General features: G+C 47.3%; 1 protein-coding gene and 1 long non-coding RNA gene across 2 annotated transcripts in view; one reads left to right on the forward strand and one right to left on the reverse strand.

The window, feature by feature from the left end:
- The window catches only part of DHRS7 (dehydrogenase/reductase 7), a 977,513-nt gene that overhangs the window by 18,908 nt on the left and 941,963 nt on the right, over positions 1-16,642 (forward strand). The gene's annotated exons all lie outside the window — the stretch shown is intronic.
- Positions 1,361-15,087, reverse strand: LOC126958988 (uncharacterized). The gene is made up of 4 exons (XR_007727424.1): positions 12,954-15,087; positions 9,792-12,297; positions 6,779-6,938; positions 1,361-5,004 (listed from the first exon to the last, which is right to left on the reverse strand). It is a non-coding gene; the product is annotated as an uncharacterized LOC126958988 (long non-coding RNA).

A 16,642-nucleotide genomic window follows, 5' to 3' on the forward strand; every position in this document is an offset into this window, starting at 1 on the left:
CTGCCTCTGAGTTGGTGAGAAGCCTGTGAGCCCAGATCTGCCATGGACTCAGACTCTTCATGCAACTGAGGTTAGTGCTGGGAGGCAGGGGCCCTGCCCACTCACTAACACACCAGAGATCACATGAGATCCCCAAGATGGAACTCAAAGACATATTGGACACCTTCCTGTCTGGGCTGCAGCCCGGAGCATTCTACAGTTCCCAGAACAGGGTCCATGAAGGGGAACGTATTTCCCTGCAAATTGAGGCACAGTTGCAGTTGCTGGAAGGACATAATCAACCATGGCATCCTGGTTTCTCTGCCTCCCTTTGAGCTCCTCTGTTTATGCGCATCTCCTAAAGGTTTGCAAGTCAAATGCCATTTCTCGCTGGTTTTTGTCTTTGGGTATTTTTCCTCTCCTTATAATAGAGCAGAAGCCTACAATGCAGGGTTAGTTTTCTTTCCTCCCTTCTTTTGTTGAAGGGAAGTTCTGCACATAATACATAGAGAAGAAAATACAATCGACCCATACACTCATTGCACTTCTGGGTGGACAAGGCAAATATTTCTGTCTTTGATGACAATACATATTTGTAATATCACACTTGGAGCTTTTCTGCCATTGCCTATGTGGGGATCTGAAAGTGTTTCCTACTCAGACATTCATCTTAAAACCATCTTTCAGGAAAAAGAGAGAAAATTGAGAAAAATTATTTGCAAGCTAATTTTTCTGAATGATGCCCTCAAACTTTTTTTGACTGTGGCCCAACTCAGGCTTGGCAGAGGTCCCCACAGCCATCTCCCTCTGGCCACCCCCTCTTTCCAGAAGAAAAACAAAACTCAGTGATAATAAAGAATATTAGAGAAACAGACAAGAACTTCTTATTTACTTTATAAAAGTATTACAAACATTATATACATGACTTTATGCTATATATATAAAATATATTACTCGGACGCGGTGGCTCAAGCCTGTAATCCCAGCACTTTGGGAGGCTGAGATGGGCAGATCACGAGGTCAGGAGATTGAGACCATCCTGGCTAGCATGGTGAAACCCTGTCTCTACTAAAAAATACAAAAAACTAGCCAGGCGAGGTGGCGGGCGCCTGTAGTCCCAGCTACTCGAGAGGCTGAGGCATGAGAATGGCATAAACCTGGGAGGCGGAACTTGCAGTGAGCTGAGATCCAGCCACTGCACTCCAGCCTGGGTGACAGGGTGAGACTCCGTCTCAAAAAAAAAATTTTTTTTAAATAAATAATAAATAAAATAAAATAAATTACTCATTTCACATAGTTTAATTATTATAATTATTTAACATAATATTTTTATATTGTATTCTATTTTATAATGTAAAACAATATTTTAAAAGAAGTTTCGTAATGCTTAATGTTTCTTGGTAGGATTCAAGTAAATAGCCTTTGGTAGCGCATAGTAATATTTACAGCATTGGGCATGATTTGCACGTAAGATCTTGGCATTTGAGATTTTGTAATCCCCGCTCAGCCCTTCTAAGGAAGGAGACCACCTCTCATATTGTCTTTTGCCTAATTTCTGCCTCAAAGAAAAGAAAAAATAAGAGTTAAAGAAAAGGCAGAAGTGAAATTCAATAGTCAAACAGCCTGGCACCACACCCACCCCAGGCCTGGTAGTTAAAGATCAACCCCTGACCTAATCGCTTATGTTATCTACGGATTCCAGACATTGTATGAGGAAGCATTGTGTAACTCCCTGTTCAGTTCTGTTCTGTTCTGATCACTGGTGCATGCAGCCCCCATCCCATAGCCCCCGCTTGCACAATATATCATGACCCTTTCACGTGGACCCTTTAGAGTTGTAAGCCCTTAAAAGGGACAGGAATCTTGATTTCAGGGAGCTCTGATTTTTAGATGTGAGTCTACCAATGCTCCCAGCTGATTAAAGCCTCTTCCTTCCTAAAACTGGTGTCTGAGAGGTTTTGTCTGTGACTGGTCCTGTTACATATCTTGGTTCCCTGACCGGGAAGTGAGGTGATTAACAGACGGTCGAGGCAGCCCCTTAGGCGGCTTAGGCCTGCCCTGCAGAGCATCCCTGTGGGGGACTCTGGCCAGCTTAAGCAAAATGGATCCTGAGAGTACTCCCGGGTAGGCAACTGCCCAGGTGGAACGCCTCACAACAGGAGTGCACAGCAGACCCCTGTGAAGGATTAACGCAGTGACTGAACACTGGGAAGGAATTGGTGCTTGAAGTCCTGACATCTGGAAAACGGTTAAGACCAGTCTTGGAACTTGCCTACTCCATCTGAGTGGAAGTGTGGCCTGATCACCCACAGCTTGTCTGTATCAGCACTTTGGTTTTGGTTTTGATTTTGACTGGATTTGAACTGTTTTGGTTTTGATTTCAGTTCTGACCTTTGGATTTGAACTGTTTTGGCTTTGATTTCGGTTCTGACTCGGCTCAAATTGCTTGATGAATGAGTAACTCCTTATCCGTCCTTTGGTTTTAGCTTTAATTTTGATCTGGTGTGAATTGCTTGGTGAGTGAGTGACTTTTTTCCCCTTTTCCCTTCCCTCTTTGTGGTAAGAGTGTTTTGTCCCCTGAGAGAGGAAAATGGGTAAAACACAGAGTACGCATACCCCATTAGGAACTATGTTGAAGAATTTCAAGAAAGGATCCAATGGGGACTATGGAATTGCTATGACACCTGGATAGCTTGAGGCTTTGTGTGAGATAGACTGGCCAGCATTAGAGGTGGGATGGCCATCAGAAGGAAGTCTAGACAGGTCCCTAGTATCAAAAGTATGGCACAAAGTAACTGGTAAATCAGGACACCCAGATCAGTTTCCATACATAGATACTTGGCTGCAGCTAGTTTTAGACCCCCCCACAGTGGTTGAGAGGCCAGGCAGCAGCAGTTAGTGGCAAAGGGACAGATAGCCAGGGGGGATCTTGCTCCACCTGCTGAGAGAAGTCAGCTCCTAAGGTTCTGTCTGACCCAGCATCAGAGGACGCATGGCAGGAAGTGGCACCAGTGGTGCCCCCGCTTACCAAGAAGAGATACTCCCCACTCCTGAGCCCACAGCACCTGAGCCTCCACAGGACACACACCCCTAGACCACCCAGAGTAGATGAGAGAGAGAGGAAAAGAGGCGAAGAAAGAGAAGAAGAGAGAGAGAGGAAGAGACAGACAAAGAAGGAGTGAAAGAGTGAGAGAGAGAAACAGGCAGAGAGAAGAAGAGACAGAGACAAAAGGAAAGTCAAATAGAGAGAGACAGAAAGTCAAAGAGAGAAAGAGAGAGATATACAAGTAGTTAAGAAAAAAAACAGTGTACCCTACTCCTTTAAAAGCCAAGGTAAATTTAAACCTTTAATTGATAAAGGTCTTCTCCGTGACCCTATAACACTCCAATACTACCTTGTTGTCAGTGTAAACAAGGGCGTAGCCTGAAAGCACTGAAGCCACTGACAACCCGTAGCCTTTCCTATCAAAAATCCTTAACCCACTACCCCGTGGATGGCCCAAATACATTCAATCTGTAGTGGCAACGGCTTTGCTAACAGAAAAAAGTAGAAAAATAACTTTTAGAGGAAACCTCATTGTGAGCACACCTCACCAGTTCTGAACTATCCTAAGTCCAAAAAAAAAAAAAAAAAAAAAAAAAAAAAAAGGCTTTTTGCTTCCCTGTGGGCTGCTCTTGCTCCTTCAAGTAATGAAAAGTTTTGTTACTACCTTAGTCCATCAAAATACTTCAGCCCAAGTGTACTACATGCATTACTATTGATCTGTCTTACAAGAAAACCTAGATAGTGAGGATGAAGATGAGAACTCCCACTAATAAGTGAGATTCTCAAAGGGGGGAAATAAGGAAGGAGACCACCTCTCATATTGTCTTCTGCCTAATTTCTGCCTCAAAGCAAAGAAAAAAGTAGGAGTTAAAGAAAAGGCTGAAGTGAAATTCAATAGTCAAACAGCCCGGCACCACACCCCAGGCCTGGTAGTTAAAGATCAACCCCTGACCTAATCGCTTATGTTATCTATAGATTCCAGATATTGTATAAGGAAGCATTGTGTAACTCCCTGTTTGGTTCTGTTCTGTTCTGACAACCAGTGCATGCAGCCCCCATCACGTAGCCCCTGCTTGCACAATGTATCACAACCCTTTCATGTGGACCCCTTAGAGCTGTAAGCCCTTAAAAGGGACAGGAATCTTAACTTCGGGGAGCTCAGATCTTGAGACCCAAGTCTACCGATGCTCCCAGCTGATTAAAGCCTCTTCCTTCCTAAAACTGGTGTCTGAGATATTTTGTCGGTGACCAGTCCTGCTACACTTCCAGTGGCCTTGGACCATCACTCAACAGCTGTGTTTTCCTGGGAGACAACAACTTGGACATTTTGAACATGGATTCTTTTTGCTTGGAAATGATGCCTAAGCATAATGGTGCTCACATTCGCAGAAAACAAACACCTATTCTAATCACACGTTTTCTCCTCAAGTCTTCTGAGGCAATGATCTTTTTCCAGACCCTCATTTGCTTTTTCCAATATAGTGAGTAAGAGGCAGTGGAGAGACCTGAGGAATGACGATAGAGAAGTTAGTTTACCAACTAAGATTCTTCCTCAAATGCCTAAGATCATCTCCCTGAGGTTTTACAGTTAGGATTTTGAGCATTGGGTCAGAAGAAAAGCATTGGCAAACAGAGGAGTAGAGTTTAGGGGAAGACCAAGCCATGTTCACAAAAAGCTCTGAGTAGAGGAAGAAAGCCAAGACACACGGAGGCAGCAGGTGCAGGCTCAGGAGGCAGCCTAACAGCAAGGAGACCTCATGCACGATGAAGAACACAGTCAGGGAAGGAGCAGCTGGCTTATTCACTGAGGGATTAAAACTGATCCCCATGGTCCAGGGACACAGAGAACTGCAGCAAATGGAACTGCTTGAGTGCTTCAGTCCCCAAGGGCCTTGCACTCTTCAGTTTCCTTACTTCTCTTTTTCTTCTAGAATCCAGTTTGGATGCAGGTTCCTCTTGGTTCCAGTGAAATCCTAGGCCTGTAAGAAAAAAGTTTCAGTGAGGGCTCCCTAAGGCTTGCTGACTGTAAAGTAAACAAAACCCAGTGGTGAGGGACTCCTTCTTCCACACTTCTCTAAAATTTCAAGGCTCTTTAAGAACACTAGATGCTTTCATATACAACTTAAAACTCAGAGAAGCACTAACCATCTTCATTTTTTTTTAAGATGGAGTTTCACTCTTTTTGCCCAGGCTGGAGTACAATGGCATGATCTCAGCTCATTGAAACCTCCGTCTTCCAGGTTCAAGCAATTCTCCTGCCTCAGCCTCCCAAGTAACTGGGATTACAGGAACGTGCCACCATGCCTGGCTAATTTTTGTATTTTTAGTAGAGACAGGATTTCGCCATGTTAGCCAGGCTGGTCTCAAATTCCTGACCTCAGGTGATCTGCCTGCCTTGGCCTCCCAAAGTGCTGGGATTACAGGTATGAGCCACCTTGCCTGGCCTCCATCTTCAGTTTTACAGATGAGGACACTGAGGCGCAGAGAGGTTAAGAAACATGTTTAGGGGTACAGAGGTAATAAATGGCAGAGGCAGGCCTGGAGTCCAGGTGACTCCAGAACCTGGGCTCATACCTCTGCAAGGGTGTATGCCCCGGGCTGGGGCATCAACCTCAGGTCTTGAATAGCCCCAGAGAGGTGAAAGAAAGGGCAACAGAGACAATTGCAGCAGGGCTGGAGGAATGGGAAGGGGAAGGCTGCCACAAAGGAGTGTGTTCAACCAGCCAGTGAATGACCAGCACCCTCTGAGACTCTGTCCCCATGCTGAGTACTGAGGAGGGCACAAAGGAACAGAAGTAAGTGGTCCTTCAGTTGTGTGAATGAGGCCGGATGAGGGCAAGGAAAGGGGCAGCCCAGGGGCTGCACTGGGGGCCCTGTTGTGTGGAGCAGGAGGACTCCCAAGGCCCCACTTGGGGAGTGGGGACAGCCCCGTGGAGAACACACATCCTGGCTGAGGAGATGCTCCACGACAGGGCAACATGGGGCACAGCATGATCAGTACATGCCACAGGGAACATGCTGCTGTCCACTTTAACAACACTTTAGACACTGAGGTTAAAGTGACCTATCCACAAAAGCCAGGCACAGATCTCTTTCCTTGAGTAACACAATGGTGTGCAGAGTGACATCTGGGCTGGTTTTCGTTTCTTTTTTTTTTTTTTTTCCTTGAGACAGGGTCAAGTTCTGTCTCAAATAGTGAGGAGCGTAGTGCAGTGGAGTTCACTGGTGCAAACACAACTCACTGCAGCCTCGACCTCCCGAGCTCAAGTGATCGTCCCACCTCAGCATCCAGAGTAGCTGGGACTACAGGTGTACACCACTATGCCTGGCTAATTTTTTGTATTTCTGTAGAGACGGGGTCTCACTGTGTTGTTCAGGCTGCTGGCAGGGGGGGAAGGGGGGTTTCATTTGTACTACAAAAGTAAATATTGAAAAATTTATGACATAGAAAATAGAAATAACCACCACAAGACTCTGGTGTAACTCACTGGACAATGACACAGAGCTTCTGATTGCAAAGTCTGCCGATTCTCTGTCTTAGGCACTCTGTCCCCAAAGCGGCTCAATGGGGCTGCACTGAGGCCCCTATCCCCACTGCACCACAACCTTGTCCCCTTGCAACTCTCTAGGCTTCTCTTTGCTGCATGCGAGACTACCTGTCAACCTGTTCCTCCTCATAGGGGCTTTTATACACCCACCGGAGTCCCGGCCTGGCCACTCAGGAAGTGCCCTGGCAGAGAAGATAGCACTTACCCAGTTGAGTATGGGTCTGGCTTTCATCCTCCATTGTAGCTGAGTATCTGTCTCTGAAATTAAAACAGTTTGGTGGATTCTCTCCCCAGGTTTGTGTTCTTCCAGGAGTGGGCACTGTCACTGCGCTCTGGAAACCTCTGTGAACCTGGTCTGGTCTTGTCTGCACACAAACAGAAATGGCTAGATGGAACCAAGGCCAACGGAAAGGGTTTGGCCAAGCCCCAAAGAAAATAAAACGATTCAACCCCAAGGAGGCAGACAGTCCTGATTCCGGGCACACGAAGTAAACGCCAAATGGAAATCCAACTGTTGCGGAGAGTGATTGCTCAGATGGGGCAAATGTGCTGTGAAATCAGCCCTTGGAAAATCATCTGGAGTTCATCTTAGTGAAATCCAAAAACAATAACTGCCTCCCCCAGCCTGCTCCAGAGGGAGCCTCAGGAGCTCCCCTTGTCAGAAGCCCGGAAAGCCGTGGCAGGAGCGAGGCCCCGGGTCTCCCGACTCTGCCCTTGTTTATTTACGAACCTGCCCTGAGTTTCTTTCCCACCTCAGTTCATCCCTCACCCCCACTTCCCGCACCGCCCCCCCCCCCCCCCACCACGGGAGGTCCAGAGCATTCATCATGCCTCTTGCATGACAGGCAGCGGAGACACAAATAAAAACGGGACTGTTAACTCCGCGGCTACCAGGCACAGGGATGGGGGCCCAAGCTCACACATTTGGGGCCTTAGCAGATAAATCCTGATGTGTCCCCCAGAGAGTTCCTGCTTCACTGGGGGAAGGTTGGGCAACCTAAGATTTTACTCTGAGACAGGGCAACAAAAGTTGCAGTAGAGAGAATTAGAAGGGGCTGCTGACACTTCCTGGAAAAGAGAATGAGCCCGAGTTGGGCTTTTCATTTCACAGTAAACATTCGAAACCGCCAGGGAAGCAGCTCTGGTCCCTGGTCCGTGGGGCCTATTTTATTCTGGCAAAGTGGCCTGAGCTCATCTACATTCTTAGAGGTGCAGGAGTTCAGCCCAGGGAAAGACCACGTCCCCTCCAGCCAGGAGGCTTCTGAGTCTTTCCCGCGCCACACTTTCTGTAATTACTCCCACAGACAATGTTGGAGCTCTGAGTAATTGAGGAATTAGTTGTCACATGATGGGCTGGGTTTTGATATTGCTAAAGATCAAGGGACATGGGAGACTTTTTGGAGGACTGATGGTTTCTGTCCCCAGACCTCACATCTGCCCTTGACACTCTCCTAAAGTCTGAAGCCAACCCACTCTGGGTCTGTGATCTCACTTGGAAAATTCAGATGGTGGGGTTGAAGCGAAGTTGGAGGGAGTGGAGGGAAGGAGCGGGAGGATGTTTGTAAGCTGCTTAGCAGATCAAAGTGACAAAATGTCACATTTTCCAAGCTGGTTTCCAAAGCACTATGTTAATGGATCTTCCAGAAGTCCATCTCTTAACAACCCGAAAGAGGTTTGGTTCTCAGTGTTTTCTGCCACAACACACAAGATGATGATGGTCATAAGAGTGACACACTTCTGCGGACCAGCCCACACTTGTGCTCAATTCCCCACCTACGGCTGCCTCCTACTCCTTTCTTTCCCACCCAGGAAAGCCAATCGGAACAAAAATGAGTGTGAGGGGATTATGGGGTATCCTAGAATCCACTCTAGTTAAAAAAACTTAGTGTATGAATCATTCACAAACTTTCATACTTTGCCAGAAGGGGCATGACTGTTATCCATGGGACCGTGGTTTTACTGGGACAGCATTTCTCATGGCAGAGAAAGAGATCCACAGCTAGCATCGAGCTTCCTGAGAACTTGTGTTTGATCCCTGGTCAGCAGGGCTGGCTGTCCAGATTTCAGGGTCTGGCATGTGGGTGTGGGAGGAGGGCACATCACCCTGAGGCTGGTGTCCCCACTAATTTATGTGAGCATTTCAGCTCTCTTCACCCCTGGTTGTTGTGGGCTAAGAAATCCCATGTCTGGCAGGGCTCAGAATAACTCAGGTATAATTACACTGTCAAGGTGACCAGGCTCAGGATCACAGGGTCCAAAAGAAGGCACGAGACCCGAAAATGGAGCTGCACTCTCAGGTCGCACAGAAAGCAGATGCGGCAGAGGAGGGGCTGGCAGGAAGGGTCTTAGGACTTTGGGAGGAACAAGAGAGGAGAGCATGGGGAAATAATGTCTAAGAGAAGAATTCCCAGAAAATGGGGTGGAAGGATTCTCTCAGCATCTAGAACCTGCTTTCTATGTCCTACAACTTGGGCCTCCAGAAAGCTGGTAACATCTTTCCTTTCCTTCCTGCCTCCAGCAGACAGTGCAGTTGAAAGCTCAAATTTCAGGGCTGCAAATTGAGCAAGGAGGGTAGTGACAGCAGTCCACCACACCACACACCAGCTGCCTTCTTCCCCCCAGGCCACCAAGCCCTGTTCCTCACACCATGGCCAGAGGGCCTTGGACCAACTATCACTTGGCAAGGCAGTTGCCCTCATCAACAGGCCCAGGGATCTTTTAAGTGAGTCAGGTCTTCAGACGTGATTGAAACCAAAATGGGCAAGGGGAGTCAAGGTTTTACTCTTCGTTTCCTTAGCATGCATTCCACAGGTGTTCCACTGTGGTGAGTGCAACAGACACAGCCCCCCTCACGAGCGGTTCTTCCTCTGGTGGAGGCAGACAGGAAACAAATACAGAATCATCAGACGTCAGCTCCAAGATGGTAAGAATTTTTGTCTGTTTTGTTTCCCCAGGACCTAGAATAGTGCTTGGCACATGATAGGTGCTCAGTAAACAAATATGTTAATAACCAAGGGAAAGTGTCGGAGTGCTAGGTGCTGTGGCCAGAATGAGAGTGTGCTGGGGCAGAGACAGGCCAGAGGTTTCACCCACAAGGTGCAGCTGGAGTGAGAACACGTCTGATGATGCACTGCTCAGCACAAGATGGTTCCATGATGAGTGCGTCAGTTTCCTCGGAATACCATAAGAAACCACAGACTTAAACAGCAGAAACTTACTGTCTCATGGTTCTGGAGGCTGGGAGTCCAAAATCAAGCTGCTGGGGGGTTGTTTCCTTCTGAGGGCTGTGAGGGCAGGATCTGTTCCAGGCCTCTCTCCTTGGCTTGTGGATGTAGCCGTCTTTCTCTCCCTTTGCATCATCTTCCCTCTATGTGTGTCTCCATGTCCAAATTTCCCCTTCTTGTAAGGACACCAGTCATAGTGGATTAGGGCCCATCCTCATTTTAACTCTTTAACGACCCTGTCTCCAGTTAAGGTCACACTCGTGAGGGACTAGGGGTTAGGACTTCAACATACTAATGAAAGGGGGCCCAATCAAGCCCTAACAGTAAGGATTAAATACATAGTAGTTGTTATTAATGATGGTAATAAAATCAATAACAAGGAAAAGGTAGAAATAAAAACCAAAACAAAGCCATTAATAACAAAGTCAAAACTTTTGCTTCCAGCAGCTCCATGTAGCCTATGGGACAAAGGCCAAGTTCCCTGGCCTGGCAGTCAAGGGCTTCCACGGGGAGCCTTCGCTTGTTTTCCACCTTCCCTCCCTGCCTAGGCAGTGTCTTCCAGCACTCACTTCATCTCTTCGTGAACATTGATGGGGCTGTGCTGCCCCTAGAAAGCCCATTTTCCTCTTCTCTGCTTATCCAGCTTCAGCTCATCTCAGGAGCCCAGATGCAGATGCTGCTCCTGCAGGAAGCACTTCCTAAACATGGTCTGCCAGTCAGCATCCAAACAGCCTCGAGAACTCTGAAGAAAAAATGGGCTGCTTCCAGAGTGGGGAGGCTCAGGGAACCCAATAGGGAAACAGGGACCAGCAATAGCAGGAAGCCATCAGCTCCCCTTGTCCTGTCAGAGCTGTAGCTCTGGAGGAACCTGCCAATGCCAGAATCACAGCAAAACAAGGAGGAAGCAGGGAAAATAAATCCCGGCCTCACTTTTCCTCTGCTCTGAGCCTTCCTGCCTGCCGCTCCACCAGCAAGTCCACTGGAAGCTGGGGCAAAGGGCCTGTTGCTGCAGCCTGCAGCCATTGCATCCAGGGCACATGGCAGGGAAGAGTAGACACAGGGGTGAGTAGGAGGCAGACAGAATAATCAGCACATGTACTGCCTGTGTCAACCTTGCCCTTCTCTGAACCCACACGGTATTGTTTTTTAATCTGGACCACTTGTGTGCCCTGTAGTCCGCCAGGGCCACCTTGGCTAGGAAGCTCACTTCCAAGTGTGTGGCCGTCAACTATGGCTGGAGTATGAGGCTGAAAGCGGAGAACACATCAGATGCCTCCTCTGTGCCCTGACTGCTCCCCACACCTGCAGTGCTGAGTACAGAGCCAGGCCTGTAGTACGTGCTTAGTAAATCAGAGCTGAACACAAGCAGGGGTTTTGGAGATGAAGCATGGGTGGGATCCATGCAACTACATATTGAAAAATCACTGGCTCTGGAAGAGCAATTGTCAGGCCCATTTCCTGCTGCAGACGGAGCCAGGAGACACTCGGGGCTTGGCAACCTGACAGCGGAGGAGCAGCCAGGGAATTTAGCAGGAGACAGAGAAAATGAGCCCTGCGGGGCTGGCAAAGCCCCATCAAAAGCAGACTCAGGCAGAGTCTCCCTTCCCTGATTCAGGGGCCAACGCCGGGGTGGGGTGCTGGCTCCTCTGTGAGCCAGAGCGTGTGGGAGTCAGGGAGAACAATGCATCATTTTGGAAGCTGATGCTTCAGTCTGAGGCCAGGCATAGCTTGAGGGCCACAGAAATTGTCGCCTGAGGAGAGCACAGATGTGTCAGTTCTGGCACCTGCCATGCCAGGTCAAAGCTCTCTGCCTTTGGCCTCAGTGGGTTTGGGGCTGGGGATAATCCCTGTATGCACCAACAGAGGGCACCTGTCTTAATCGCAACCTACCCATAGGCTGGCCACTGATGCGTGTGGTGGGCATTGCAGCCTCCACTCTAGCATGGTTTTCACCCCAGAGGACCTGCATAGTCACTTCATTTCCCTTTCCAGTTCAGGAGTGAGTGTGTGACCCAATTCTGGCCAAAGAAATTTATAGGGAGTCCAGATGCAGTGACTCATGCCTGTATTCCCAACATTTTGGGAGGCCAAGTAGGAGGATTGCTTGAGGCCAGGAGTTCAAGACCAGTCTGGACAACAGAGCAAGATCCCATCTCTATAAAAAATTAAAAAATAAGCCAGGTGTGGTGGTGCATACCTATAGGACTATCTACTGAGGAGACCGAGGCGGGAGGATTTTTTGTGTCCCAGAGTTTGAGGCTGCAGTGTGCTATGATCGCACTACTGCACTCTGGCCTGGGTGATGGAGCAAGACCTTGTCTCTATAAATAAAAAAATACTTAAAAAATGTGTAGGGAAGTCTGCTATGTGCTTTTGAAAAAGCAGAATGACAATTCGTCTTCTTCCTCTGAACAATGTGTCTCAACGTAATGCCCATGACTGCTGCTACTGCCATCTTGCTACTACCCAGAAGATGAAGCCAATCCTGATGCTCCTAGGACTGAGAGGGAGAAAGAATATTAGTCTTTGATGAGATAATTTAGCCTCTAAAACAACCAGCCCTCAAACCACACTATTTCAATATTTCAGTTCTGTGAGACAATCAATGTTCTAATTATATATATGATAGGCTAAATATCAAATTATAATTAATTACATTATTTATATTCATGTAATTAGATATTACATATAATTAGATATAATACACTAAGTATAAAATATATATTTTTTTGGTAGAGATGGGGTTTCACCATGTTGCCCAGGCTGATCTTGAACTCCTGGGCTCAACTGATCCACCTACCTTAGCCTCCCAAAGTTCTAATTCTTTAAATCAGCATCAGTGGCTTGCAGCCAAGAGCACTCTATTCAATGCCACCTGAGAGATCATTAGCTAAGCCAGGTAGACCAACTCCCTCCAGGACCTGTTGAGGACAGGCAGCCCACAAGCAGCTCAGGAGATAACTTCAACAGTTACACAAGCATGTATTTTAATAGTTACATGATTCTTTTAACGTTTAATTTTTAAATATAAGCAGGATGTCAAACCCATGATACAATGTTTCTTTCTGAAATCTGTTATTTAAGTAAAAGCATGAATTATTTGTAAAGGAGAATATTAAGTAAACTACAGTACTGATGGGGGTCAGGACACACTACCTGAAAGTATGGCACCTTGGCATTTGAGGAAACAGCAGAAGCAGGAAAATCACTGTTGGACTTTCTCCCATCTTTCTCCCTTGAAGAAGGTCATAAGACCATCATTTGAAAGATGCCCTCCCTATATCCAGAGGAAATGAATGTCCTTATCTGTGAAGACACTGGGACACACAGCATATGAACAAATGGGTCTTGCCAAGTCCCCCTTCCCTGTTGATTCCCATTAGATCAAACCCTTTTGTCCTCTAGTCATACTTCTTCATGACCATCCACACTTCAACAAACCTAAGCATAAAAATACACAGGTTTCCCTGTTTCTTTGGCTCTTTATTTCTGAAAGCTCCTGTTGTCACATAAAACTTACATTGAATACATTTGTATGCTTTTCTCTTGTTAATCTGTCTTTTGTTATAGGGGCTTTGGCCATGAAACTAGTGATGGGTGAAAAAAGAAATATCATCTCCCCTGTAGTATAAATTATATGAAGTGAAATAATGGAATGTGACTGTCTGAAATGCTAGCCAAGTGGATTGAGGCTACTGTGGGGTTGACTGGCCAGTAAGGAGGCAGAGGAGCAGAAGCACCAAGAGCGAGGGACTTTCAATTCAGCAACTACGAATTGAGCACCTTTTATGTGCCCAGCCTGGGCCAAGTGCTCGGGTTACTGCAAAGAAGACGGTGACTTGTTCAGCTGTCCTGGTGCTTCCATCTAACCAGGAAGATGGACATTAACTAAATAACTTCACAACACGTTATTTAAATATAGAGGTGGTAAATCCATATGGGAGACAGAGGGGTGTTAGGAGTGCATATAACAGAAACACCTGGCTTCATCCAGAGGGATTGGGAAGGCTGTGGAGACAGAGAGAAGTGGAAAAGCTGTCTGGGGCTGCCCCACATTGGCCTCGCTCAGCTCCAGGCCATCAATATCCTTAAACAGGCTTTTGCTCTAGGAAGCCAAGTAACTGTGTCCTCCCACCAGAAAACTGGCATGTTGAAGTCCTAACCCCCAGTCCCTCAGAATGTGACCTTATGTGGAGATAGGATCTTTAAAGAGGTAATTATGGTTAAATGAGGTCATGAGGGTGGAGCCTAATCCAACAGGAGTAGTGTCCTTTTAAAAGAGGAAGACATAGACATATGCAGATGGAGGACCACATGTAGACGCAGAGAAAACGGCCTTCTTCAAGACGAGGAGAGAGGCCTCAGAAGGAATCAACCCTGCGGACAACTTGATCTTGGCCTTCCAGCCTCCAGAACTGTGAGACAATCCATATTTGAGCCATCCAGTCTGTGGGACTTTGTTAAGGTAGCCCTAGCAAACGAATATAGTGGCCTTAGTGAGGAGTTTTTGTCCTCTGCAATCAAAAGAGCCTTACTAATACTGGGAGCAAATAGGCTCCAGTTTGGGAAGGGAGGATCCTGGCTGGGCCTGAAGATATCACTGGGGCTGTCTGGGCACAGGATAGCTTCCTTTGTGTCTGTTCAGCCTCATTGTTCTTCCCATCCCCCCCGTACGGGGAGCTTTGCAGCGGACACCCGCTTCCCTGCTGCATGGGGAGCAAGCTGGTAAGGAGAAACCCCCGCCCTGCCTGGTTATGGGCTCCCTGATGTTCTAACTGTGGATCAGTTGTAACAGTCCTGCAGGGAGGAGGGGGTTTACTGCCAGGAAGAGAAACCCCAGGAACCAGCCTTTCTGCTTCTCGGGACAGCGGGGGCCACGGGGTGGAGTGAGATTCTCCAGCCATGACTCATGCTAGGTTTCATGAGTAGGGGAAGTTAAGAGAGTCATAATGGCCGTACTGAAAAGCAGTTAAGTCCATTTTCACAGCAGCATTACACAGAATTAAAAACTGCACAATTTGATCCTATTTGCAACTACAGCTGCCATGAACTAACATATAAGCAAACTGAGCAGAGTGAACTCAGTGCCCTGATTCAGGCTCCGCACATGGGCCTGTATCCACAGTGCTTTGAGCTTCAGCAGAAAGGACCTCACCCTTCCATTCCATTCCTATTCCTCCGAACCACTGAAATCACATGGGTGTCTGCCCCTTGGGTGGGGACACCATCAGAGCTGGCCTCTGCCAGGGGAAGAAGAATAGGGGCCTCATTGGCCAGGCCTCAGAGATTCTGAGAAGAAAAGAAAGAAAAAAACCCGCAGGCTGCTAGAAAGGTGAATTATTTGTAGCCATGGCTAGAGCTGACTTCCCATTCCCACACTTCCAGCAGCCGAAAGACTTGGACACAGAGCACTGAAAAAATCCTGGAGAAGTGGTGGGCCCAGCAGGGAGAAATGCAGGCTCTTTCACAGAGGACAGGAGATTGACAGGTGCTAAGTAGGGGGTGTGAGGCCTGCCAGGAGCTTGTGCTGCACACCCAGTCAGAAGCGGAGGCAACCTTTTCCTGTCCATCAGCCAGTGCTCTGGACGCTGGGTATTTAGTACTTTCAATCCAGCTAGTTGGCACCATTGCTTCCATATGTGTGCTGGAATTTATTGAGTACCAAGTGTTTACAAAGTGCAATGCTAGCCACAGAAGAAAGCTTCAAAAATAGGAGCAGACTACTTTCGGTGACTCTGCCTTTGACCTTCGTGCAGATGAGCAGCGGCAACTGACCTCCCTATGCCCTTTTCCAATGGAGTAAACAAGAGGCAGGGATGGTCACAGGAAAGGGAATTAGTCATCCAACCCCTTTAGCTGTCCCTGAGCACACCCAAGTTATTTGCTTTGTGCTAACCTGGCCTCCAAAGGCGACAACCAACATTTGCTGTGTGCCAGCAGCCCATGGTGGAGTGCATGCCTGCAGGATTTTTTCAACCTAACTGAAGGGAGACATGTGCACGTGAACTATTACCAACAGCACAGGCACTGTGGATAAGAGCCAGGTGAGGGCCCTAGACTTCTGAGAGCCAGGGAGAACCCATTTCTCAAGCCACCCTCTGGTGACACCTGTCCCTGCCCTTCCATGAGGCCAAAAGGAGAAAACAGAGCACAATGAAACAGACTATATTCTCTCAGCAGCCTCTACTCTCGTACCTCTACCACCCTGTCCCAGGGGAGGAGGGAAACCCTAAACTGCTAAAGGAGCTCGCTTCCCTTCCCTAAACAAGTCTTAACAATGAAAACCAAAACTATTTATTGAGGGCCTACTCTGTGTCCTGCACTGTTTGGTTATTCTTTCCAATCTTCATAATAATTCTGCAATAGAAGTGGTATTTCTCCATTTCACAAGTGTGAAAATACAGACAATGAAATTGTTAAGTCACTGCCAGGCAGGATGTAATGCAGGAGAGTCTGATGACAAAGGTTTCCTCCCCAACCTGCCTTGAAATTGCTCAATGTTTCCATAATCAGTGATTACAACTCATTCGATTTCAGGAATAATAAATTTAGATTGTGTCTGAAAGGGAGTTGAGCAGCTATAAATAAATACTTGTGTATATTCTCTTGAGCAAGATCCAGGAAATGGTCAGGAACCACAGTTCTTCTACCTGGAATCCATTTTTCATTCAGGACACAAGTCGGCAGCCTGCTGATCTCTGTGCATCACAATGCAAGGAGAGTGAGGCTGTCAGCACTGTTTCCTTGAATCCTGCTGTGCAGTGGCAGTTTATTCTAGGAAGCATGCTGCAGAGCATGACCAAAAATAGAAACGCAGGTTTTGCATATTTCATTTCCTAATGCTA

The sequence above is a fragment of the Macaca thibetana genome, chromosome 7 (assembly GCF_024542745.1).
Source record: "Macaca thibetana thibetana isolate TM-01 chromosome 7, ASM2454274v1, whole genome shotgun sequence".
In the NCBI taxonomy this organism is placed as follows: domain Eukaryota; kingdom Metazoa; phylum Chordata; class Mammalia; order Primates; family Cercopithecidae; genus Macaca; species Macaca thibetana.